The sequence below is a fragment of the Hordeum vulgare genome, chromosome 2H, assembly GCF_904849725.1.
Source record: "Hordeum vulgare subsp. vulgare chromosome 2H, MorexV3_pseudomolecules_assembly, whole genome shotgun sequence".
Lineage (NCBI taxonomy): Eukaryota > Viridiplantae > Streptophyta > Magnoliopsida > Poales > Poaceae > Hordeum > Hordeum vulgare.
The window spans coordinates 125,901,318-125,928,809 of record NC_058519.1 but is presented as its reverse complement, the minus strand read 5'-3'; positions in this window follow the sequence as shown (position 1 = coordinate 125,928,809).

Genomic DNA, 27,492 nt, shown 5'->3' with positions numbered 1-27,492 from the left:
CTGCGCGTAGATGGAACCTTGTCAAGATCAGTGCGCCTTAGTTCTATTTCGAACTATTTCAACGACCTGAGCGGCCACAGAGTGCCTTCACACTGTTTTGAACCTGTTCAACAGACTAAGCGGCTACGCATCACCTTATTTCGCCTCGAGCCGCGCTCGATAATCTAATGGTTCCACTGAGTGCTGCAAGGAGCCTTGCCGGTAATGACCCTCAAGCGGATTGCTAAGGATCCGTGCCTCAAAGCACTAGCGGCAAGACCTGTCATGTCGGCAAGCTTCCGGAAAATGCAAAAGGCGTATCATACAAGGGGAAGGATCAGAGGCAAGGGAAACAACATTTCATTCATTTGTTTGAAACAAACTCAGACATATTACATGAATGATTTTTGCTACTCTAACCTATGGTACTGTCTTTTGGCAAGGGACATGCTCGTCAGACAGAAGTTCAAGAAGACAAAAAGAAGCAAGGCCCCCGTCACGACAAGTGCTGGCCCTTCCTGGATCAGCATTGCACAGTGGAGAATGGGGCTTGAGGGGACGGGAGAAACTGGAACCACGCGCTCCCGCGATATGTGTCACAGTTGGTTCTTCTGGCTCGTCGGTCCCGGCTCGGGAGGAGGAGGACCACGGACTGATGGTGATGGTGCGACCGACGGTTAGTCCGAAGTCAGGTCCTCGTACCCAGGCTTAGCTTTCCGAGGGTCTGACCCGTACTAGCCGTCACTACCATCTGACCCATCCTCGTCGCTCTAGCGCGTGGAAGGGCTGTCCGTCCCGCTCGAGCTTTCTTCGCAGCAGCCGAGGCGCGCACCCGAGCTCACGTATATCTTGACGGAGAACAGGTTGTCCACCATCATCTTGAAGCAAAGAACGTGCCCATCCCAGAGGTTATGGTCACGGGCGAAGCTGTTACACCCGCGACCGAGGAATAGGAGCCGAGGCCATGTCTACTCCACGGTCACCGGGACCACGCCGTTGCCTCAGCCATGCTCCCGAAGCCGCAACATCGGGGGCTTCTCTTCGCTCATCACCTTGGCAAAGGTGATGGGGAGTTGAAGACGGGTCCGAATGCGACATTGCAGTCTGACAAGAAACTCCAACAGAGTCTTTTCAACGCGAATCCCCGCGGAAACAAGCCTAGGAGAAGATGGAGGTGCTGGAGTAGCACTCCGCCTCTTCCGGCCACGGCCTCTACAGCGACCGCGGCCCCTCGCCCCTCCGCCACCACGGGCGCTCGTGCTGCCCCCTGCAGCTGCGACCCTTGAAGTTGTGCCGTGATCCGAGTGGGATCCCGTTGCCGCCCTGGCGGCCGATGGTGGCCTCCCTCGTCCCCTAGCCATGGTTAGGGGCGAGCGCCACCTGGAGCTAGAAAAGATTCCGCAAATGCAAGCTGGGGGTGGTGGATGTTTCAGGAGTTGGTGGATGAGCAAAACCCCCTCGCAAACTCCCTAATTTATAGGGCGAGGCGCGGGGGGCTAGCTCCCCTCACTACAGAAACCGCCACCCCTCTCTCACAATCACCCATGATCACGGGCGAGCAGGGAACTGCCCTGCTGCACCAAGGCATGCGTGGGCAGCTCCTGCCACGACTACGGCCTTTATGACCACGAACGCCACTTGCGTGACCATTACTGCGCATGCTTCACGCGTGGCAGAAACGCGTCGGGGGGTGGGGAGGCTACTATACGCGCACTTCTCCTCCTCGCACGCTTGATGCGCGACGTGAGGAAGGGTCGTCTGCAACGGCTCCGAAGCTACAGAGTCCCGCTGGCAAGGAATCTCGTGAACTACTTTGGGCCTGGCCCAGCAACGCCTCGCTCCCTCATGACTAGATCATGTATATACTTCTCGCTCCTCATTGGTTACCCCAAGTGGAAGGTTGATATGTATTCTGCAGCAAGTTTTCTGTCACACGAAGACTGTAAGGTTTATCGAACCAGGAGGACTCCTAGGATCAATAAGTAGGTGTCTCCCACCCTAGCACTAGCAGAAGACATGGACCTTCACACACACAAGTAACTCTGCTCCCAACGAGTACAGAGAGGTTGTCAATCTCTCCGGCCTTGTAGTTTGCAAAGGATCAAAAGACAAGCGGTAAAAGTGATAGCGATTGCAACGGAAAAGTAGATAAAGCAATAAATGATGGAGGTGTAAATAATGATGATGATATGGACAGGAGTCACATGATGTTCACTAGTGATGTCTCTCTCCCAAAAGACGATAAAATACTATATTTGGTGTCGTGGTTTTGTCACGGCAGATGTCCTCGTAAAAAGACATAGTGTTGGAGCCATCGCACCTTGGTGGCGACTGAAAGGGGTTGAACGGGAGTGAGACCGAGATTTACCCAGGTTCGGCCCCTCGAGAGGAGGTAAAAGCCTACGTCCTGCTTTGTGTTGTATTGGTGGTGTTTCGATTACAAGGAGGGCGTAACTCGCCTGACCTAGCACTCGATGATTTCTAACCTGCCCTCTACTTCCCCGGGACTTGCCTTTATATACAGGTCAAGCCCTTGGGGTTTACAAGAGTCCTTACAATTATGCATGTCATGATTCTTTCTATCTCTAAGTCTCCTTGCTTTCCAAGACTGAGAGGTCTTCCCAATGATTGATTCTTCACGAGGATCTTGAACCGCCGTCTAGCTCCTGGGCTCACAGGCCAAAGCTTGAATCGCCAAAGGATGAGTCGCCCGCTTGGTGACCCAGCCCAACTAGGGCGGGTCACACAACAGATAATATGCCCAACATTAAGCCCCAGATCAACCTGAACCTATTCATGTCAACTCTCATCTAGCCAGGGCGACTCACTCCGCTCTTTTTACGCATCGTACGCTTTATCCTCCACCCTATCGTGGAGATACCCAAGTCGCCGAACCACTTCTTGTTGACATCATCTTATCCCTTTCATCTCGGAAGAAATGATGATGCAATCCCCAACGGATCCTTCGGCATAGATATCCCGAAAATTTTGGGCACCATTATAGCGAATCTTTATCCCGTCGTTAGTTCCGGCGCGAGGCGCCTTGATTCCAGCGCCCGATCCAATAAATAGGCTGGGGGAAGGGGGCAGGGAACATTCCCACCTACCCATTTCGTCGACCCCTTCTTCCTCGCGACTGCACCAAGAACTCCATCGCCGCCCGAGGATCTCCGTCTCCGGCCACCGCGTCCGACAAATCCCCAGGCCGACTAAGCGAGCAACACTCGTCGCAGATCATCCTCGGTCGCCTCCGGTCACCATCATCAGGTCAGTCCTTTTCCATTAGAGGTAGATCTTAGCTCTTCGAGGTTCATTGCTTGCCGGTTTCTTAGAACACCTCGAATGCCACCATAATCGCTGATTAGTTCACAACAATAATAGTAGGTACAGTAGCATCGACCAAACCCTCAGTTGATTAGCTCCTGTCTGAGGATCTAAAAAGGCTTGTGTTAAATCAGCTTTACTATTCTTACCCTAGCCATGGGCTGTTTTACTTTATCCAGGCCTTTTTTCATTCACTTTTGTCTGCTCCATAGATCTATGTGTTACTGTCTGCTGTATAAAACCTGTTTGTAGATCCGTACTTCACCATTTTAATAAACATCTCTGAAGCACTGAGTCGTCTCTTTTAAGCAGTAGGAAATTCCTAAATCGCCCTTGTATTCTGACCCGGCCCCTTGTTGGCGAGTCAACAAACTCCCTTAATCACCTGATAAATGTTTAGCGAGTTAATTGATCTTTTAACCACTTAGTAAGCGCTCAGCGAGTTAATTGACCCGTAATCTTTTTCCTTCGTAGCCATGGGTACCGTTTTCAAAGCCGATTCGCTCCCGACCAAAGTTGATGAAGATTTTCTCAACGACTGTGTGAAGACGGGAAATCTCGACCCGAAAGAGGTTATCGGATGGCGATCCGCGTTTAGAGAAGAAATTCCCAACCCGAAGGAAGGGGAAATAGTTGTATTTGCTGAGCACCTCGGACGGGGGTTTAAGCCGCCAGGGTCAAAATTCCTCAGAGATGCCATAACTTTCATGAACGTCCGCCTCCAAGACTTAGGACCTAACTCGATTAGTAACTTATGTCGGTTCCAAGTGTTCTGCGAAGCCTACTTGCGGATGGAACCTTCAGTTCCTTTGTTCTGGTATTTATTTCATTTGAATCGCCAGACCGAATTTGCCAATGGCCCTAGCTTGGAACTTGGAGGCGTCAATGTTCAACGCCGCAGGGACAGCTCATTCCCATCACTGGCCATGCCAAGCCATCCCAAAGGCTGGGGCGAGTCTTGGTTTTATTGCCAAGAAACTTCTCCTGAAGGTGAAAACAAGCTTCTTGTCTATAGGTAGGAACGCCTTCCTACAAACTTTAAACTTCCAGACAAGCTTACTGAAGAAGAGGAATCCGATTTTATCCCGGTGCTATCCGAGTTACGATATCTGACAAACAACGGTCTTACCGGGATTGATTTGATCTGCTGCTGGGTTGAATGGCGCATCCTCCCTTTAAGTCGCCGAGACGGCTTAATGTGTGAGTTTGATGGCACCTTGGACCATCCCCAGTGCTACTTCCGTATAACGCTGACAGAAAATGACATTGTGTCCATCATCAAGAAGCTAACCGGTCAGCCCTTGGCCAAGTGTGGCCAAATAGGTCCTAAGGTAAATAACTTAACCCGCCTTTACTTTATTCTTTCCGACTTACTCGAATTATGATTCTCATAATAAAAATGCCACTTCAGAAAGGTGACAAATTCTGGTCCAAGAGGCCGGAAAAGGTGGCCCTGAAGCAAGCCAGGCCGCCCCCAAATAAGAAATCCAAGAGCAAAGGAAAAGCCGCCGTTACCGAACCGTCCGATGCGGACGAATCCCAAGTTGGCGATGTACTTTCAGAGGTAAAATTCTATCTTCTTTGTCTTGCCATTCATTGCTATAATTTTGTGTTTACACCTCTGTATCTCTTGTGTAGAATGAGGGCAACGAAAGCCAAGAAGACTCCGTAGAGGTAATTTCTGTTTCCTCTGATTCATCTTCTCCTCCACCTAAGCCGGCCAGGCGGATTTGTGGGAAGGTTCCCATGTCTCACCCAAATGCTTGTTTGGATCCTAATTTCCTTTTGAAGAAAACGCAATATGCTTCCAATCGGAAGACTCGGAGTCATTCTGGAGACTTGGTGTCCGGGTTACCTGCGAAAACTCCTACCAAGAAGAGTCAAAATGAAGTATCCTTTTAACAACGTCCCCTTTTGTTTCCTTTTGGATCATACTTATAACTTGCTCATATCTTGAGGTATTACTTTTTGCAGAATTCTCCCCCTTGGTCAGGCGACTCATTGATGTCAGCCCTTCCGCCGACCGCGTTCCAGGGTAAATTCTTATAATACTTAGATTGTCCTGATGATGATGATGTATGTGTTTAAGGGCACCCCCTTCTCTTTCTAGGGCACAAGCGAAGAAAAGGAAAACTGGCGGGTCAACTTGCATTACAGCTCCAGAGCCTATTGAAAAACCGGCGCCGACTCAGGATAACCCGACAAAGGATAAATCTGATGACCAAGCGGATCTCCCGAATTCTCCCAAGGAAGGCACGGAAACGCCCAATCCGTCGAGTCTGTTGAAAACGGCAGAGGATCCAGATGCTATAATCATCACTGGTACTAGCTTCTCTAAGCCGGCTCCGACAGTCTTGTCGAAGCACGTATCAACATCAACCCGGCCTTCTATTGAACATGAGATTTCCAAGGCCAAGCTATCTCAATACGAAAATCTTGAATTTAAAGAACTCTGCTCCGGCTTTGCAAGTCGCCTGGAGGAGAGTGATGAAATGGAGAAGAGTCTACTCCTTATGATGAAGAATATACATGAGGTACGCCTTACTGCATACCATCCTCATTAACCCCCAAGGGCGGGTCATCTGTTAAAAGATGAGTCGGGTCTTGATATTAAAAAATAAATATTTCAGCCTGTAACCCCCAAGGGCCGGGTCATCTGTTGAAAGATGAGCCGGGTCTTGTCATTAGAAAAAATCTTTCAACCTGTAACCCCCAAGGGCCGGATCATCTGTTGAAAGATGAGCCGGGTCCTGATATGAAAAAAATCTTTCGACCTGTAACCCCTAAGAGCCGGGTCATCTGTTGAAAGATGAGCCGTGTCTTGATATTAGAAAAAATATTTCGACCTGTAACCCTCAAGGGTCGGGTCATCTGTTGAAAGATGAGCCGGGTCTTGACATTGTATAATTTTGTCTAAAAACTTCTACATTAGCCCCCAAGTGTCAGAGATGTTGCTTGCAATAATTCTGAGACTTGCCCCTTGATAATATATTTTGACAGGAATCTCTTGCCCAGAAAAGGGGTACTAACTACGTTGAGTCGGTGCTTAGCATACGCTCCAGAGTTAAAACCCGAAGAAGTAGCAGCAGGCTTTCCCCAGCTCAAGGACGACGGGTCAGAATTTGTTCAAGAGGATTATCACCGTGTTGTGAAAGAATCCCGCTTGGCGGCGACTCAGCTAACAACAAGCTTGGATTTATCAAAGTAACAAGCTGCTTATGATGACAAGAATAAGAAAATAAATCCGCCAACCTTTGTGACAACCAGCTTGACTCCGCGTCGACCCAAGAACCCTTTTGATTTGGAGGCGGATCTCTCGTCATTTTTGAATGATGAAGATGAATTCGCTGCCTTATCCAAGTGTAATTGGGTATTGGGCGACTTGCAAGTTGAAGTCGGTCAAAGCTCAAAGCAAGCTGACCCGAGGACATCAGCGGAGTAGTTCTTCATGGATTTGGCCATCAGAGCCATGTAATAAGTCATTCATAGAAAACAACCTTTTTCCGTGATTTCTTTAAAACCTTTGTGTCGCCCTCAGGGCATCTTATGATGCTTTACCCGCCATGGCGATAGTGATTTTGATCATCAACCTGTTAGGCTTAAAAACATACATCAAACCACCTCAGTGAGTAATGGATGATAATAAATAATAACCGACTCAGGATGTTAGTGTGAGTCGGAAAAAATTGAAAAACCTTGTGGCAGTGCCAGGAAGGTGAAAGTAGGAATTTCGTCGGCTCGTTCAAGTCACGACAGGATAGGACGAGTTATATGAACTCAAGTGCTACTCGAGGGAGACTTTTTGTATAAAAAAGCTCAAGTATTTAGACCGACTGATCAGGCACGAGTCAAGCTGCAATGAAGCAGGTTCAGTGAACCAATGGTTTCTCTATTTTCCATGTGGGGCGCTAGCCGGTACCAGACATGTTTTAACCAAGGTGACTTCAGGGTCCACAAAGCGGAGTAACTCGCCAAGAGTTCATGGCTCCATATGGAGATTCGGTCAACACCCAGTCCAGTATAACCATTTGTAATGCGGTAATTTTTCGCAGGCCAAATGGGTAGTAAGGCTGATCTCAGTGAGAGGAAGCCCCCAAGTGACCTATGATTAGGGGAAAGACCGGTCGTAGGATTGTAGAAGCATATACGCTCTCACCAGAAAACGACTTGAGAACAAATGGCCCCCAAGTAAGCCAGCCTAATCCACAGAATCATATAAGGCGCCTATGTTTGAATCACGCGCTTGTAGCGACTTGATCCTCTTTAGCTTATCGATACCCAGTGTTGTAATAAGTGCATCATGGCGACTTATGCTCTCTGGTATGGATAGCGTCCATGCTTGGGCGACTTGTTAAGGAGCAGGATAAGAAATCCATACTTTCAATAAGATGCAATAGCAGGAAAGCCCCTGAGTTCGTGGGCGTCAATTTTATTGCTTCATAAAAATGAAAAACTTACAATTTTTCAAGAGAAGAAAAAACAGAGCCAGCAGCTCAATTGTAATAAGGCCGCAAGTGGGCTATGTTCCTGGGGCGAGTTGACTCAGCCTCCGTGGTTGGCCGACCAGGCCGAAGATCCACCAGATAGTATGACCCGTTGCGAAGGCTTTTGCTGACGACGAACGGTCCTTCCCATGGTGGTGATAACTTATGCATGCCAGTGCGATCTTGGATCAATCGAAGCACTAAGTCGCCCTCCTGAAAGGTTCGGTTCTTGACCCGGCGGCTGTGGTAACGCCGGAAGTCCTGCTGATAAATAGTCGATCGGGCGGCAGCCAAGTCGCGTGCTTCCTCCAAAGCTTCCAAAGAATCTTGACGCGCCGACTCGTTGTCCTATTCCACATAAGCAGCAACTCTGGGCGAGTCATGCCTAATGTCAGTGGGAAGAACAACTTCTGCTCCATATACCAGGAAAAAGGGAGTAAAACCCGTAGAACGGTTTGGGGTGGTCCGGATGCTCCACAGTACTGAAGGCAAGTCCTCAACCCAACACCCTGGGGTGCGTTCCAGGGAAACCATAAGTCGGGGTTTGATTCCTCGTAATACTTCCTGATTTGCCCGTTCCGCCTGCCCATTAGATTGTGGAGGAGCAACCGCGGACACATCCAGCTGGATGTGCTCACGGTGGAAAAACTCCTGCATCACTCCTTTTGATAGATTAGTACCATTATCAGTAATAATGTTGTGTGGATATCTGAACCGGAAGATCAGTTTTTTGAAGAACTTGACCGTTGTCTCTGCGTCACAAGCACCAACAGGTTCTGCTTCGACTCACTTGGTAAATTTATCAACCGCCACCAGGAGATGAGTTTTTTTGTTGGACGACATCTTAAAGGGGCCAACCATGTCTAGCCCCCACATCGCGAAAGGCCAAGTAATAGGTATCATCCTTAGTTCTTGAGCCGGCACATGATCCTGTCGTCCTTAACGTTGGCAACCATCACATCGACGAACTATCTCTTCTGCATCTGCATGAGCCGTCAACCAAAAGAATCAGTGACGGAACGCCTTTGAGACCGAGGAGCGTGACCCGACATGATGCCCACAATCTCCGGCATGGATGTCGTTCAGAATCATGAATCCTTCTTCGGAAGAAACGCATCGTTGGAATACCCCAGAAGTGCTTCGCTTATACTATTCGCTATTGATGATGACCATGGATTTGCTCCGACGGACAATTTGCCGAGCCAACACCTCATCCGAAGGTAACTCGCCTCATGCAAGGTATGCCAAATACGGAAGAACCCAATCCAGCGTAACACGGAGAGCCGCCACAAACTGGGACTCAGGGTATGGTATTGCCAACTCCTTTTCTCAGGGCAACCTTACGGAAGGATTATGCAAAATATCCAGAAAAACATTGGGAGGAACAGGCTTACGTTGGGAGCTGAGACGTGAAAGGGCGTCGGCTGCTTCGTTAAGGCGTCGGTAAGCCGCCATCACGGGGTCTCGAGAATCCCAAGTACCTGAAACTTGCCGAGCCAGCAGATGAGAATCGCCGAGACATCTGACACACGTGAGATTCATCTCCTTGGCGAGTCGCAAACCATGAAGCAAGGCTTCATACTCTGTAGCGTTGTTGGTGCATGGAAACATGAGTTGGAGAACATAACAGAATTTGTCTCCCTTGGGCGAAATCAACACCACGCCAGCCCCCGAGCCTTCCAATAGCCTAGACCCGTCAAAGTAAATAGTCCAGTACGTGAGGTCGGGCATGTCTTCCGGAATCTGTATTTCGGTCCAATCGTTGACGAAGTCAACCAAAGCCTGAGACTTGATAGCCGTGCGAGGGGTGTATTGCACGTGGTGCGGCCCAAGTTCGATCACCCATTTGGCGATTCGCCCTGTCGCTTCTTCGTTTTGGATGATGTCCCCGAGAGGAGCGGAACTAACCACCATGATGGGATGCTCTTGGAAATAGTGTTTGAGCTTTCGACTCGCCATAAAGACCCCATAGACCAGCTTCTGCCAGTGCGGGTATCGTTGCTTGGAGAGAGTTAGCACCTAACTAATGAAATACACCGGGCGTTGTACCGGATATTGCTTCCCTTCTTCCTTCCGTTCGACGGCCACTTCCAAGCTCACCACCTTGGAGTTTGCCGCAATGTACAGAAGCATAGGCTCTTTTTTAGTCGGGGCGGCCAAAACTGGCGGGTTGACCAGCTGCTGCTTCAAGGATTCAAAAGCTTCATTGGCCTCATCTGTCCAAACAAAACGGTCAGATTTCTTAAGCAACTGATAGAGGGGAACAACTTTTTCTCCCAAGCGGCTTATGAAGTGACTTAAAGCCGCGATACGACCCGCCATCCGATGAACTTGATTGATATACGCTGGTTTCCCAAGCGAAGTAATCGCCTCGGTTTTGTCCGGGTTGACCTCAATGCCGCGCTCAAACACCAGGAATCCCATCAACTTTCCTGCGGGAACGCCAAATACACACTTGGTGGGATTAAGCTTCATCTGGTATACCCGCAGGTTGTCAAAAGTTTCCCTTAAATCTTCCAAGAGCGTCTTCTTCCTATGAGTTTTAACCACAATGTCATGAACGTAAGCGTGGACGTTGCGTCCGATTTGGCCACAGAGACAATTTTGGATGAAACGCTGGTAAGTCGCCCAACGCTTTTGAGCCCAAACGGCATGGACACATAACAAAAAGCCCCGAAGGGGGTTATAAAAGTTGTCTTCTCCTGATCTTCCACAACCATCTTGATTTGGTGATATCCGGAATAAGCGACCAGGAAACACAAACGCTCGCAGCCCGCCACTGAATCAATGATTTGATCGATGCAGGGAAGGGCGAAAGGATCCTTTGGACAGGATCTGTTAAGATCTGTGTAATCAATGCACATGTAGAAGGTGCCGTTCTTCTTGAGCACTAGGACCGGGTTAGCCAACCACTTGGGGTGGAAGACCTCTACAATGAATCCGACGGCCAAAAGACGTGCGACTTCTTCCCCGATTGCCTTGCGTCGTTCCTCATTGAACCTGCAAAGATATTGCGAAATTGGCTTTGCTTTTGTGTCAACTTTAAGATGGTGGTCAGCGAATTCTCTCCGTACACCAGGCATGTCAGAAGGTGTCCACGCGAAGATGTCCCGATTCTCACGGATGAATTCAATGAGAGCGCTTTCCTATTTGGGGTCCAGACCCGCCCCGATAGTAAACTGCTTGGTTTAGTCGCCAGGGACGAAATCCACCATCTTAGTGTGATCCGTTGGTTTGAACTTGAGGGGCGGCTCAGCGTCTGTTGTTGGCTTCTTTAGAGGTGACATATCTACTGCATCAACATTGACCTGGTGATATTTCAGCTTTTCTGTAGCGTAGGCGACTTCTGCGTAAGCCGCATCCCTTTCCTCACACTCTCTTGCTATCCTCATGTCACCATCAACCGTTATGGGCCACTTAGGACCGGGCATCTTGAGGTTAAGGTAAACATAGCAGGGGCGAGCCATGAAATGGGCGTAAGCCGGTCGCCCAAACAACGCATGATAAGGGCTTTTTAACTTGACCACCTCAAATATAAGAGACTCACTCATGTAATTGGATGTTGTTCCAAATGCAACTGTGAGTTTAACCCGGCCTATGGGGTATGCCGATTTACCTGGGACAATTGCATGGAATACCGTGGTTGACGGCATTAAGTCTTTCTCCAGCAGGTTCATCCTTCGAAAAGTGTCGAAGTATAGTATGTTGATGCTGCTACCACCATCCATCAATACCTTCGATAAGGTATATCCCCCGACTTGAGGAGCCACGACCAAAGCTAAGTCGCCGGCGTTGTGAACTCTGGGCGGGTGATCCTCCCTACTCCACGATATAATCTGCTCGGGCCAGTGGAGGTACCTAGGGAGTGCCGGCTCATATGTACTGTACGCTCGGTGATTCACCTTTTTATCACGCTTGCAGGCATTGGTGGTGAAGACGTGGTATTGCCTGTTGCTTAATTGTTTGGGATTGTTGTGGAACCTGCCATGATCATCTTGCCCTTGTGGAGCCCCCTGTGGGGGTGGCTGCTGAAAAACCCCGGGCGGGTTATACCGCTGTTGGTTATGCACTGGGTACTGGCCACTGCTTGGCTGCGAGCCGCCCTCAGCCCCCGGTTCGGGGAAGCCGCCGAACGGGTTCTGGCATTGATTAGGCGCACTGAACTGTTCCTGCCGTTGGTCCGGGTCACCGTTTTAGCCTTTTTTGATCGCCTCCGCCCGAAATTCCCGCATCACGTAACAGTCCTCCCAGGAGTGAGTCGCCGGTCCGTCCACCGTGGCGTGGTGCGGGCAGGGGCCCTTGAGTATCTCGTTATAATTGAAAGGCTTCTTTCCATTGTAACCTCTCTTCTTCTAGCGCTGGTTGTCGTTGTTGGCATTAGTGTTGGCGACGAAGTCCGTGGATCCTTCCTACTGTCTTCTCTTGTCGTTCCCTCCGTGATTATGGTGGGCGCGTCCCTGAAGCCGGGTATGATTTTTGGATGACTCGCCTTTCCTCGGCGAGTTGGCCTTGCCGCCATCCTCTCCTGGATCTTTGGTATCGTCCGCCTCAGCGTACCTAGTGATGGTGTCCATCAGTTCCCCCATATCCTAGACCTTTCGCTTGAGTCGCCCCAACTTCTGTACCAAGGGCTCATAGTGGCAGTTTTGCTCCAAGATCAGCACAACCTCAGCCGTTGTGATGTCGTCCGACGAGTGAATGATTTCCGCGACCCGCCGCGTCCAGTCGTGAGCCGACTCATTAGGGCGCTGAACGCAGTGCTGTAAATCGACTATTGTCATTGGGCGCTTGCAAGTCCCCCAGATGTTTTTGATGAAACACTCTTTCAATTCAGCCCAAGTTTGGATGGAGTTGGGGGGCAGGTTTTTCAACCAAGTACGCACCGTTCCCTCGAGCATCATTGTGAAGTACCTGGCGTAGATTGCCTCATTTACATCAAGCATGTCCATGGCGATTTCGTAACTCTCAACCCATGACGCCAGCTCAAGGTCCGGTGTGTAGTTAGGCACCTTTCTTGGTCCCTTAAAATCCTGGTGCGGCTCCTGGTGCGGCTTGCTTGGGGCGTGGAGTGCAGCCGATCGAGGCTGTGCGAGAACTGGGCGTCTTGAACCACGGCCGTCTTCAATATCTCAATGGTGTTCCTTGCTTCTATTTCGGCCGGAGTATTGCCATGAATCGGAAGGGATTCTAAATGGCCAGTCACAACGAGCACGTTGTCCACCAGGTTGGAAAAGTGAACCCGAGGTGTCTGGAATCGAGGAATGCGATCAACCGGGTTTGGCGGCTGCCTCGGCCCACCTCCCGGAGCGTCTCCTGCCTCGGGGGTGCGTGGAGTGTCGAATAGGCGGGTAGGGTTGAGATCAGGGGGTAAACGCCCCTGGTGCCTCCTCTGAAGGACAGTGTCGGATGCACGCTGATGCCTCTCAAGCCGCCAGTTTTCGGTGTTCAAGCGGGCTGTCTCAGCAGTGATTTGAGCTTGCTGGGTCTTGATCCTAGCGGCTTCTGCTTCAGCATCTCGCTGAGCCTTTGCCACCCCATCTCTTAACTTTGTCAACTCGGCATTTATTGTGTCCTCGTTTTCTGCTGTTACAGGGGTCGCCGTGAGCCTTGTTATCTCCGCCGCCAAGTCCACCAAGATCGCAGCTGGGCTTATGGATGTTTCGAAAGCCTCGTCGTTGCCTGCGGGGTTTTGCTGGGGCTGAGTCACCCCTGCCATGTAAACGGCGATCTGACGGCGGGTCCGATCGAGAACCTCGAGGTCCATTGCCAATGACAGGCCTCCGAGGCAGCCCCCATGTAGAGACTGTATTGAATCTGAGTCGCCCATGGATGATTCGTCATCAGTGTTTACCGGCGTGGTCTCCTGAGTCGCCGATCGTTCTGGTTCCTCAAATCCCTGTGTGAAACCAACAAAGACCGGGCGGGTTAGATTTGACGTCGCGATAGGGCGGGCATACCTGGCCGGCTCGATGATGTCGGTGACGGTGTCCGGCTCAGGCATAGGCGATCCAACCATGCCGACGAAGATGTTGATGTTGCCGAAGGGGATTCTGTAGCCGGATTCGATTGAATCGGCCTCGGGCCCCCACAGCAAGTTATTAATGTAGTACTTCCCGCGGCGGTTCCAAGTCATGAGCCCTGCCGCGTATCTCCCTGACCCTGGTAGTGCTCCCTCTGAGAACTCAACTCCACTGTGCGCAGGTCCCACGGTGGGCGCCAACAGTCGTGGTTTTGTCACGGCAGATGTCCTCGTGAAAGGACTTAGTGTTGGAGCCATCGCACCTTGGTGGCGACTCAAAGGGGTTGAACGGGAGCGAGACAGAGATTTACCTAGGTTCGGCCCCTCGAGAGGAGGTAAAAGCCTATGTCCTTCTTTGTGTTGTATTGATGGTGTTTCGACTACAAGGAGGGCGTAACTCGCCTGACCTAGCACTCGATGATTTCTAACCTGCCCTCTCCTTCCCCGGGACTCTCCTTTATATACAGGTCAAGCCCTTACGGTTTACAAGAGTCCTTACAATTATGCAAGTCATGATTCCTTCTATCTCTAAGTCGCCGTGCTTTCCAAGACTTAGAGGTCTTCCCAGTGATTGATTCTTCACGAGGATCTTGAACCGCAGTCTAGCTCCTGGGGTCACAGGCCAAAGCTTGAATCGCCAAAGGATGAGTCGCTCGCTTGGTGACCAGGCCCAACTAGGGTGGGTCACACAACAGATAATATCCCCAACACTTGGGTAAACAAATTATAGTTGGGCAATTGACAAAATTATAAATGCACCGCAATGCTAATTATGCTACTTGATAGTTAGAGGTTCAATAGTAATGGGCAGTACGCCAAGACAAGTAGACCTTTGATTCATTAGCATCTACTTACTAATCATCCAGCTTGAGATATCTATCCAGAACATCTCGCCGGTATTAAGTTGCGAGCCCCACCCAAAGTGTAAACTCAAAGCAACGGACAACTGCATTAACGAACTATGGATAAGGTAAACAATCCTTGCAACCGTGGTCAAAAGCACCATTGTGTTCTCCCTGGAGGAAATAGCACATCCCCTAGTCTCATGTTTCTGTTACTCAAGATAGACATCGAGGGGGATGAACCCACAATCATGCATAACACTCCCTCTTGGAGGTACAATCTACTACTCGGCCAAAGCAATAAATAGCAACGGAGAACATGCATGAATCACTAAGGAACATAATATAAAAGGATAATTAAATATATAACACATAACAATATGAACATAATCTCATAATCCATCGAATCCCAACAAACCGAGCATAGCAATAGTAAGAGAATTACATAGATTCCTTGATCATGTAGGACAGCTCACAAGGACTAATCATGCAAGCACAAGATTGGAGAGAAGACATCACATAGCTACTGGTCATGGACTCATGGTCCAAGGAGGACTATTCACAGCAGGTCCGGGAAGCGTCCATGGTGGTGAGAACCTCCCGGAGGTCAATCCTCCCTCCGGCAGGGTGCCGGGAAGCGCTGCAGCGGCGGTACGATGGAGATTCTGGATCCCGTATAGGGTTTTCCTCGTCAAGGGGTAAATATAGGAAAAAGGAGGGCACCGGAGGGCATGGGACCCACCCAGGCGGCATCCTGACGTGACCTGGTGGTGGGCCGCGCCCATAGGTCGTCTTGGCAGCCCCTGGCCCCCCTCTGGCCCCCTTTCGTGCTTCGTTAAGCTTCTCCTTCTTCCCCGAACGAGAAGATCCTTAAGAGGGAGGAGGAGAAGAAGAAGGGGACAAAAGGATAAGAAGAAGGAGAAGAAGGAGAAGAAGAAGGAGAACGAGCTCCCGCTCCTTCTCCTTCTTCTTCTCCTTCTTCTTCTCCTTCTTCTCCTTCTTCTCCTTCTCCTCTTCCTTCTCCTTCTCCTCCTTTTTCTTCTTCTTCTCCTCTTCCTCCTCCTCCTCCTTCTTTTACTTCTTCTTCTCTTTCTCTTCTCCTATAGTTAGCTAGGGTTCCACCTAAATGACATAATTAGCTTAGTTAGCTCCAAAATGGCCTATTTAATAAAAAATGACCTATACTTAGCTAATTATCCTCGAAATGACATAATTAGCTCCAAAAAGGCATTCTTAGCCAATTTAGCCCGAAGAAGGGGACAAGAATAGAAAAAGAGGAAAATGAAAGCAAGGAAGAGGAAAAAGGAAATAAAGAAGGAGGAGAGGGAGGAGGAGAAGAAGAAGGGGACAAAAGGATAAGAAGAAGGAGAAGAAGAAGGAGAAGAAGAAGGAGAAGGAGCTGGCTCCTTCTCCTTCTTCTTCTCCTTCTTCTTCTCCTTCTTCTCCTTCTTCTCCTTCTCCTCTTCCTTCTCCTTCTCCTCCTCCTCCTCCTCCTCCTTTTTCTTCTTCTTCTCCTCTTCCTCCTCCTCCTCCTTCTTTTACTTCTTCTTCTCTTTCTCTTCTCCTATAGTTAGCTAGGGTTCCACCTAAATGACATAATTAGCTTAGTTAGCTCCAAAATGGCCTATTTAATAAAAAATGACCTATACTTAGCTAATTATCCTCGAAATGACATAATTAGCTCCAAAAAGGCATTCTTAGCCAATTTAGCCCGAAGAAGGGGACAAGAATAGAAAAAGAGGAAAATGAAAGCAAGGAAGAGGAAAAAGGAAAAGAAGAAGGAGGAGAGGGAGGAGGAGAAGAAGAAGGGGACAAAAGGATAAGAAGAAGGAGAAGAAGAAGGAGAAGAAGAAGGAGAAGGAGCGGGAGCTCCTTCTCCTTCTTCTTCTCCTCCTTCTTCTCCTTCTTCTCCTTCTTCTCCTTCTCCTCTTCCTTCTCCTTCTCCTCCTCCTCCTCCTCCTCCTTTTTCTTCTTCTTCTCCTCTTCCTCCTCCTCCTCCTTCTTTTACTTCTTCTTCTCTTTCTCTTCTCCTATAGTTAGCTAGGGTTCCACCTAAATGACATAATTAGCTTAGTTAGCTCCTAAATGGTCTATACTTAGCTAATTTCTCTCCGAAATAACCTATATATACACTACTTCATCTAGTATTATTTTTCTAACTTTCTTATTTGTCATTTTGCAGATTACCTTCACTTCACGGGAAGCTTGGTTGATGGAATGCTTGAAGATGATTTCTTGTACCATGTGTTGTATTGAAACTATTGTAGTATATGAATATATGAAACTTTGTATGCAGGTGGATGAAACTAGTGTAATATATGGTTTGGTACGGATGTAACTTCCATAATATGTATGCACTATGGATGAGAGTTATTTTAATATGGTTATGAGTACGGAAAGATATTTATTTATGTCAAATATATATATATCCTGATTATTGTTAAAAATGCTGGATATAACAAAAAACAAATAAAAAAGGGGCTGGTTCCCCTCTTTGTCGTCTGCCCCCGCATGGCAAAGGGGGGGAGGCAGACGGCAAAGGGGGGAATCTGCCCCCCCTCTCTCCCCTCTTTGTCGTCTGCCACCACATGGCAAAGGGGGGGAGGCAGACGACAAATGGGGGAATCTGCCCCCCCTCTCTCCCCTCTTTGCCGTCTGCCACCACATGGCAAAGGGGGGAAGGCAGACGGCAAAGGGGGGAGGCCTCCGTTAACACTTAACGGGGACGTTGCAATATATGCCGTCCCACTTATTTTGCGGTCCGCCCCCTCATGGCAAAGATTCTTTGCCGTCCGCTTTGTGAAAGCAGACGACAAAGAGCCTCTTCACCGGATTTTTTTTTACCGTCTACTTTGCCGTCTGCTGACCGACGGCAAATCCTTTGCCGTCCGTGGTAGCCCCCTTTGCCGTCCGCCTTGGCAGACGGCAAATTTCTGAATTTCAGTAGTGTATGTGTAAAATGATATAAAAGTGTAGCAAAACATATACCAATGTCACCCAAAAGATCATGGAACAAGGAGAAATTATAGATACGTTTGGGACGTATCACACGTGTACGTGGCCCAGGCCTGGGGGCTCCTATGGGTGCACAAGAGACTGGGGTCCCTTGTGCCCTAGACTTGTGCACGGGCATCAGCGACGCCCCTGACGGCAGTGCACCGGGAAAAAGAGCAGAAAGGCAATCCAAGACCAACCAAGGCCACGCCCTTCCTTCTCTTAGTGAGGCGTGGAATATAAGGGCTCCAGATGAAAGGCCCCGGCAAGCCCTCCTTGCCGGGAAGATTCCCAAGGCCCCGGCAAGTCCACTTTGCCGAGAAGATTCCCGAAGATTAGCAAGACCCCAGCAAGCCTCCCTTGTCGGGAAGGCTCGCACAGACTGGCGAAGCTACCGGCAAGCGCTCCTCACCAGGAAAATGTTCAAAGCCCCCGGCAAGCCCTCCTTGCCGGGAAGGTGACCAAGTCACCCGACAGAGACTCCTAGCCAACAAGCCCCTTTCGCTTGCCAAGTGTCCTCCCCCGTTTCTACCACATTCCGACCGCTCCAACATGTCCCTCGTGTGCGAGCACAAGACCCAGGTGTCGATTCACCTAGATACGTGTCGCTACCACCTTGCGGCAGGTCAGGGGTCAGACAAGGCATTTACTGCCCCTGACACCACCAAAGAAGTAGAGCGGCGAATAGTGTTCACTATTCACCCCGTGAGCACACTGTTGGTGACCCCTTTGCCTGTAAAAGGAGGCCCAAGCCTCATTCTTACGGGTTGGAACTTTTGGGATTGGAGACTCCCTGATCACCTACTAAGTTACTATAGCAAATCATCGTATAGTAAGCACATAATACAAACTAAGCAGGAGTAGGGTTTTACTCGCCAAGTAACCCGAACCTGGGTAAAAGACCTTGCCGGTGTTGACCGCTTGCTCCGCTCTCAACGACGTACCTCTCTCTCCCCGTCGAACGATCAAGGGACTCCTTGAGTTTCCCATAGGTGTCGGTTTCCCCGACAATAAGGGTTGTCGTCTGATAACGGGATCACATCATTAGGAGAATGATGTGATGGACAAGACCCAAACTATAAACGTAGCATATGATCGTGTCATTTTGTTGCTATTGTTTTCTGCTTGTCAAGTATACATTCCTATGATGATGAGATCATGCAACTCACTGACACCGGAGGAATGCCTTGTGTGTATCAAACGTCACAACGTTACTGGGTGACTATAAAGGTACTCTAATGGCATCTCCGAATGTGTTCGTTGAGTTAGCATGGATCAAGACTGGGAGTTGTCACTCCGTGTGACGGAGAGGTATCTCGGGGCCCACTCGGTAATACAACATCACAAATAATCCTTGCAAGCAATGTGAGTAAAGAGTTAGTCACGGGATCTTGTATTACAGAACGAGTAAAGAGACTTGCTGGTAATGAGATTGAAATAGGTATGGAGATACCGATGATCGAATCTCGGGCAAGTAATATACCGAAGGACAAAGGGAATGACATACGGGATGGTGTGAATCCTTGACATAGAGGTTCAACCGATAACATCTTCATAGAATATTTAGGATCGAATATGGACGTCTAGGTCCCGCTATTGTATATTCACGGGAGAGTGTCTCGGCCATGTCTACATAGTTCTCGAACCCACAGGGTCTGCACACTTAAGGTTTGGTGAGGTTTCCGGTATAGTTGAATTATTGATGTTGGTAACCGAATGTTGTTTAGAGTCCCAGATGAGATCCAGGACGTCACGAGGAGTTCCGAAATGGTCCAGAAACGGATATTTATATATAGGAAGTTGGTATTTGGATTCTGGAAAAGTTTCGCGCATTACCGGCAGTGTGCCGGGAGTGATGAATGGGTTTCAGGGGTCCACCTAGTGGGACCACCACTTTCTGAGAGGCCACATGGACTTTGGGGTGGCGCAATAGCACCTTGTGGGCTAGCCAATAAACCAACGAAGGCCCGTGAGGAAAAAGGTGGAAAATCCAAAAGATGTGGACAAGTGGGAGAGGAGTCCTCCTACTCTTCCCTCCTTGCTTCGGCCGAGCCAAGGGAGGCTTCCCTTGGTGGGAAATCCTCCTCCCTCCTTCCTCCTATATATACTAAAGTTTTTGAGGGTTTTTGCACAAAAGTTTCAGCCATGTGCTACCCTCTCCTCTAGACCGTAGTGCTTCCTCTAGATCGGTTTTCAATAGCGCTTAGGCGAAGCCCTGTTGGAATAGATGCACGACCATCGCTGGCATGCTGTCATGCTGCCAGATAATTCATCTACCTCCCCGTATCTATTGCTGGATCAAGAAGGTGCAGATCGTCATTGAGATGTACGTGTGCTGAACGCGGAGGTGCCGTCCGTTCGGCACTAGATCGGGATGGAGCATGATGGGATCGCGAGACTGATCGTGATGAGATCGCAGGATGGGCTGCGATTCGGATCGCGAAGATGTTCCACTACATCAACCATGTTATATACGCTTCCGCTTAGCAAACTACAAGGGTATGTAGATTCAATCTCTCTCTCGTAGATGATCATCACCATGATAGGTCTTTGTGTGCGTAGGAATTTTTTTGTTTCCCATGCAACATTACCCAACACTGTCATGGTAGTTCTTTGTGATGGTATTTTGTGAAGTGCCAAGAAAGGATCAACCATGTTTAGGTATTGTAGCACTACCAAGTTAGCTATGTCAAAGTCGTCCTATCGGCTAGAGCGGAACACATTCAATTCCCTCTGGTCGTTGATGTGACCTTCTTCTTTCGGCCTTCCAAAGTACTTCTATCTCAGGTTCTCTGATGCCTAGATAATTCTCGCAAAAGGATATGCACTCTTGGGTCAGATAGCCCTGCGCGATACTTTCGTCCGGACGGTACATGTTATGAAGGAATCCTTTGATGACCCCATTCATCCTCTGGAATGGCATTATGTTGTGTAGGAATGTCAGCCCTAGGTATATGATGTTGTCAACGATGTGGACACACAGGTGCACCATGACATCAAAGAACGCGGGCGGAAAGTACATCTCTAGCTCATTTAGTATGACAATGATATCTTCCTATAACCTTTTCAGTTGCTTCACATTGTAGGATCAAAAGTATGTTTAGACAGGGTTGATTAAACTACTTGACCAATAAAAACTTATCCTTTTTCCAATTTTAGTTGTGTGCCAATTTAGCAATTATGACAAGTCAAGTTCACCCTGCACATGCACATCTAAGAGTATAGAAGCGGAAAGTAAAACATGCAAGTGTAAAGTAGAGGGTAAGGTAGGGAGATCAAACGCAAAATTTGACGTGCCGATGTTTGGCATTGTTCTGATAGGTGGCCACATCGTACATCCATGTTAGTGGAGACTTCAACCCACGGAGGGTAACGTCTCTGAGAGTCCACGGAGGCTCCACGAACAAGGGGTCAACGAAGAAGAGGCTTTGTCTCTTCCACCACAGCTTCCGTCCATGAAGGACTAGCCTGACTCATGTATATCTTCACGAAGTAGGTGATCTCCTTGCCCTTACAAACTTCTTGGTTCAACTCCACAACATGAAGTAGGAGGCTCCCGAGCGACACCTAACCAATCTAGGAGGCACCACCCTCCAAAAGGTAATATATGGGGTAGAACGATGAACACCTTGATGTTATGCTTCAAAAGATAGTCTCCTGAACACTCAATCACTCTCTCACATATTTGGCATGGGTAGGAGATATTGGTTTGGTGGAAAGCAACTTGGGGAGGCTAGAGATAAAGTTTCCAATGAATGGATTGGAATATCTTGATCTCTACACATGAGTTGGTGCCTCTTTCTCAGAAAAATGGATCTCGCAATGATGTGTGTGTTCGAATGCTTCCTCTACGAATGAGAGGTAGGTGGAGGGGTATATATAGGCATCCCTCAAAATCCAACCATTATACCATAATTGACCAACTCGGTGACACTGAAGTAACAAACTTGGTGGTACCGATTTGCACAAAAGGTACCAACTTTCAAATCTTGGTGGAACCGATATAGACTTCTCGGTAGTATCGAAACAGCGACTAACATCAGATGGGAAAACTCGGTGATACCGATACAGAAACTTGAAAATTCCGATTTTGTGTAAGGAGCAACACAAGGTTGGCCATCCAAACTTGGTTGCACCGATGCAGAATCAGTTCTAACGAAAATGTGTTGTTTGGCTAGGTTCTTTCTAGGATGAAAATCGGTAGGTCCGAATATGAAAACTTGGTGTCAACGATTTTGCATATTTGGCTTGGCAGAGATGTGTTCTGTGGGAAGACGGTTGAGTATTTTTGGTGGCCCTCTCTAAGCACATTATACTTGGATAAGATCATTAGTCCAATGATGCATATGTTGTGATCAATTATCAAAACCACCTTAGTGAGCAATTTTGCTTTCAATTTCCCCCTTTTTGTTAATTGATGACAACATATCGATCAAATCTTCGACAAAAATATAATCAATGATTAACATTGACGCTTTGAGAAGTATGTGACAAGCAAGAGCTCCCCCTAAATTTGTGCATTATTTATAATTTGCGTTTGAATGCGAATGCACAATCGATTAGGATCATGGGTCACTCTTCCTTGTCACATACATCTTGGTGGTGCGCATACATGATATGAATGAATAGTAATGCACATAACAAGAAAAAGTTAAGTGAATGACCATGATGTGGACAACTCAAAGATAATAACATGGTAGCATCAACCAATCAAAGCATATGATCTAATACATGGAAAGGGATAAAGTCATCCAACGATACCAAAAGATTTGAAAAAACAAAATGAGAGCAAATAAAATCAAAATCTCTCTCTTTCTTGGCAAGAAGTTAGCAAATAGTTCAAAGGTATAGAACTAATCGTCTCTCTTGGATCGATCTCCTCCAGTAGTCGATGATGGAGTGGATAGGAGAGCATCGACGAAGGCTCCAACAGAAGTCCCTGGAGCTGGAGGTGTTGTTACTGGAGGTGCTGGAGCTGGGGATGAAGTAGAGGATGAAGATGCCTGAGCTGATGAAGATGGTCTTGCTTCCGTCACTGGCACAACTGCTGATCTAAGATGGGTACTAAATTGAGTAGGAGTGTGAGGAGGCGACTCTTCACACGATAAACTTCATGCTTGAGTTGCTCAACACTAGCACACATCTGTGTCACATTGACATCCAAATCATGGAATTTGGTTTCCACGATCCTCTCTAAGCTCTTTTGGTTCTTCAGAATTGTTCTTATCCATACATTGGATAATGCTCACTAGGAATGCCATTTCCCGAGCTTGGGTTCTGAGTTGTGGAACTGGTGGTGGCACATTCTTAGCAGCCTCTTCTACTGTTGTCTCTCCTTCCTCTCTAGTTGTGACTAAGCTGGGATTGGTGTCATCCATCACAACCACATCATCTTCTGATTCATACTGAAGGGGCATGTGGGGATGATCAAGCAGATATGCATGCTTGCTAACCTTGGCATTGATGAGCATCTCAATACACGAGGCATATCCACAAGATCTCTTTTGATCTGCAGCAGTCCTCCTGATAGTCTCTACTATCAAATCCATCACCTTAAAGAGAGAGTGGGGATCTAGATTGTGCAACATATTGATGGAATAGCCTCTAATCATCTCGTCATCACCTGATTTAGGCAAAAAGGTATATCTCATGATGGTATTAGTAGTGGGTATCCCTGCTTGCAAGAAATAGACAGACCCAAACTTGTGTGTAGCAACATACTAGCGAGGAATTGGCCTGTACATATTAGCCATGGAATTGCGATTCCCGTTTGGCTCAGAATAGACATCCAAGTCTCCTTCCTTCTCTTTTGGGGCACCAATGATAGTGGCCCATTCATCAATTGTGGCTTCATATTTATGACCATCAGTCATCCAGACAATTGTGCCACCATCATAGAAATGAACTGTTGAGTAGAATTGCACGATCATTTCATCATTCCATGCAGTCATCTCTCTCCCAATAAATTCTTCAATGTCCACCAGATTGAAGTTCTCTCTCACATGGAGATAGTAATCCTCATTGGCTTTTATGTAAGCCTAGTCTACATATCTCATATCACTGATAGCTAGACTCTGATCTAATAATACATTTTTAGAGAAATCCTGTTGCTCCTTTGTGTGAAAGCGAGGATCAACAACATCCCTCCTCCTGAGAGCATATGGATTAGTGGATCTCTACTTTCTCGGCCCTACTTCTCTCCTTTTCTTCATGTCCTCAGCAATTGGATGAGTATTATTGTGAAGTGGCAGATGATATCTTTGCTTCATAAGGATAGGTGCATCCTCTTATTCCTCCACTACAGCAAAAGCTCTGGAAGGAGTGCCTTTCTCCTTGATAGCTACAGTAATGTCCTTGGTAGTCCTCTTGGGAGCTACAACCTTCTTAGCTTTTGTTGCAGGAGGCTTTGGAGTAGATTTCTTTGGCAGGGCATCAACCATGATCTTAGTCTTCTTTGGAGGTGGTGCATCAGCTCGGATCTCTTCTTCTTCTTCAGCTGCTTCTGCTGGTTCTTCATACGTTGAGGTTGGCCTTCCAGTAACATGGACAATTCTCTTCCTGACTCTGTTTTTTCCTGGCTTCTTTGCAAGCCTAGCTTCTGGAGCTCTAATGTTAGAAGGTCTGGCATACTCCATTCTGATAGTCTTCTTGGGACGAGCCTTCTCCTTCTATTTCTGAAGAACACAAATCTCTTCTCGCACAAAATCAGGATCTTCCTCATCAGAATTGAGCTTCCTCGTTGACCTGGTAGCTACCTTGGGAATCCCTCGGAGCAGGGGGTACTTGGGTCAGAAGGTGTTCTCTTAGGACTTGTGCCTGAGTCCATGTCAACACTGTCCTCTCTACAATTATTCTGGCTATCTTCAGAACCTGATATCCTGACAGTCGAATCAGACAAGCAAACTAGCTGACAAGCAGACCCTGTGAAATAGATGTAGAAGAGCAGAAGGGTTGAGCATCACAAAAAAAGAAGTGTTTCTAAAATTTGAACTTAGAAACTTTGGGTATATATGATTTACTGCAGAATGTATTTTGTTAGCATCGGGTTGAAGTTTTCGGAGTCACCGAGACTAACCACTTGCATCAACAGAAAGTTGGGCACCTTTTTCGGTCTAAGCGAAAATAACTACTCGGTCTCACCGAAGCGTTCTCAGAAAGCCTAAAAACTAAATCGATGGAACTGATTTTACCAACTCGGTATCACCGAGATGCATGTTGCGGGAGATCAGATACAAAATTTCTTCCTTCTCTATTCTATGGAAGATTCTTGTGGCATAGAAGATTTCAGACTCTTTATTGTAGATGGAAGTAACCTAATGTACATGAATCATATAGAGGAGCGCACTAGGGGGCAGATTCATACCCTAGCTTGGTGATGAATCCGCTAGGCGACGATGGCGGTTAAGATTCCGTCGGCGACGGCGATTCCCAACGGCGAAAGCACTTAGGGATGCAAAGCTGTTGACCAAGGGGTCCTGGTGCGTCAGTTTAGGGTTGGAGGCTTGTCGTTTGAAGATGGAATTTCAAAACGTCGGGTCCACTAGATATAAGTACCCTTCACTGTCGGTATCACCGATACTAAAATTTCGCTGCCACCGTGTTCGACTGTTGTGTATTGACACACAAACTTGGTGAAGCCGAGATTATGGTATCTGTGGTACCGGGATTAAAAACCTAGATCAACTTTGAGAATTGGTGTAACCGAGAATTTGGGGTTGGTTACACTTAGATTCATAAAGAGGTTTTGGAAAACAACCCTTGTCGACACGGGACTCCGAGTGCTCCTCACACAGAGGGCTGAAGAAGTGCTTGTTCCAGTTTTGTGATGTAGCATGAATAGAACTTCACACAAGAAAGCATAGATAGCTAGAGGATGGTCCTAGGCATTGTTTTCCATAAAATTGGCAAAAGATAAGTCAAAAGCCAAATAACAACAATTGGACGTCCGTTAATGAGCAAAACATGCAGACCAACATGCTCACACAATAAGATGATAAATAAAACATGGTGAACATGCACAAACACCCTAGCATTTATCAAGCAGTTTGGCCATGACGAAGTAATCTATATATGAGTATATTGACATAGGAGCCAAGTAAGAATATTTGATCATAGGTCATACTCATTGTTTAAGCAGAAGTGGGGTTACCACTTTTACGTAAAGCATTAATGTGTTCATATCTTTAGGATATGATTATACTCAAGATTTTGAGTGAAGCTCCCCTTGATATCACATCCCCCCTAAGAGGGACAAACTAACATTGGGTTTTTGTCATAGAAGAATTTCAGTAGGTGAAGTAGTGGTGGATGCTCAATGTTGGTGAAAATCATCTTGAGTTGGGAGCAATCCTTGTTGTTTCTTACTCTTGTCACCTACATGGGTTAGTCCCAAAGAACAATGAACATATGCAAGAATATCCATGGATATGGAGTGAAATACATGTGGGATGATGTCCAAAGATACATTAATTAACTTGTCCATTCTTATCTTTGAGGGAAAGTGTGACTCCTTGAACTAATGCATATGCTTGAGGTTGATTGCATATAGTTCTGACCAAAATGAATGAGAGTGAATTTCATTGGCGGAGTCACCCCTAAAGAACTTTCTACTCCCTCCGTTCCTAAATATAAGGCTTTGAAGAGGTTTTACAAGAAGACTACATACAGATGTATATAGACATACTTTAGAATGTACATTCATTCATTTTACTCTTTATGTAGTCACTTAGTGAAATATCTAAAAAGACTTATATTTAGGAGCGGGGGGAGTAGTTCTTCATCTTGGGGATCCACAACAAGTTAATGGGGATCCTTTGCTTTGTGGTAGCACTAGATGAGGCAGTGCTAGTAGTGTCCATGGGAATCCACTTGACCTTGGCTTGGGGTTCCTCTTCAAATAAGTAGCTACTCACCTGTCTCTATAATCCCTTTAAATAAATCATTTTGTTGCTCAAGTATAACTTGGCTAAGAGAATCATTAGTGGAATCAACAGATCTACTAGCAAGAACATCATTTGATTTAACTTTAGAATTGTTGTTACTAGATGAAGAAACTTTCTTGCCTCTGTTACTAGTGTTCTTGGGTTTAACTTGTGGAACAAAAGTAGACGAAAGTAATCGTTTCTCTAGATAAGAACAACTTTTCTTTCGAAGATCATCACTGGTTACTTTTGCGAACTCATCCTCTTGATATAAAGATCTTCCCGAAGCGTAGCTTCTCATGAGTTCTTCCAAGCTCTCTATGATCTTCTAGAGTAGTTTCATGAGCTAACTTAAGAGTGTTTAATTCTTTAGTTAATCGTTCAGTCTCTTTCTTATCATCATCATTCGACTTCTCGTGACTAGCATGCTAATTAGCAAGTTCATTTTCAATGTTATCACTTGTCTTATCAAAGAGTAAGTCATCTTCTCCTAACAAGTCATCCTCGTCACTATTAACATCAAGATATTCGGGGTGTGATACCTTGAGGCCTTTAGCCATGAAGCAGTTTCCGAACCCCTCACTTGGTGAATCAAATAAGTCATAGGAGTTGCAGGAAACGAGTATAATGCCTTCAACACCTTCATCTTGACTAAAGTTGGTGTTTGAGTGGTAGCTTCTGTTGGATTGGTTGTCAGACTCATAGCCAAAAACCCATTGACCAACATGAGCTTCATGTCTTATTCTAGAGCTGCTCTTGGTGTATTTGTCCTTCTTCTCCGATTCCTTGCCTCTTCGTATGTGTCTTCGTTCATACTAATCTTATCTACTCCTTCTATCTCTAAGAGGTGACTCATCTCTTGAGATTCGTATTCAAGGTGAATCTTCTCTTCGTTTGTAGGGAGCTGAGCACTCATTGGAAAAGTTTCC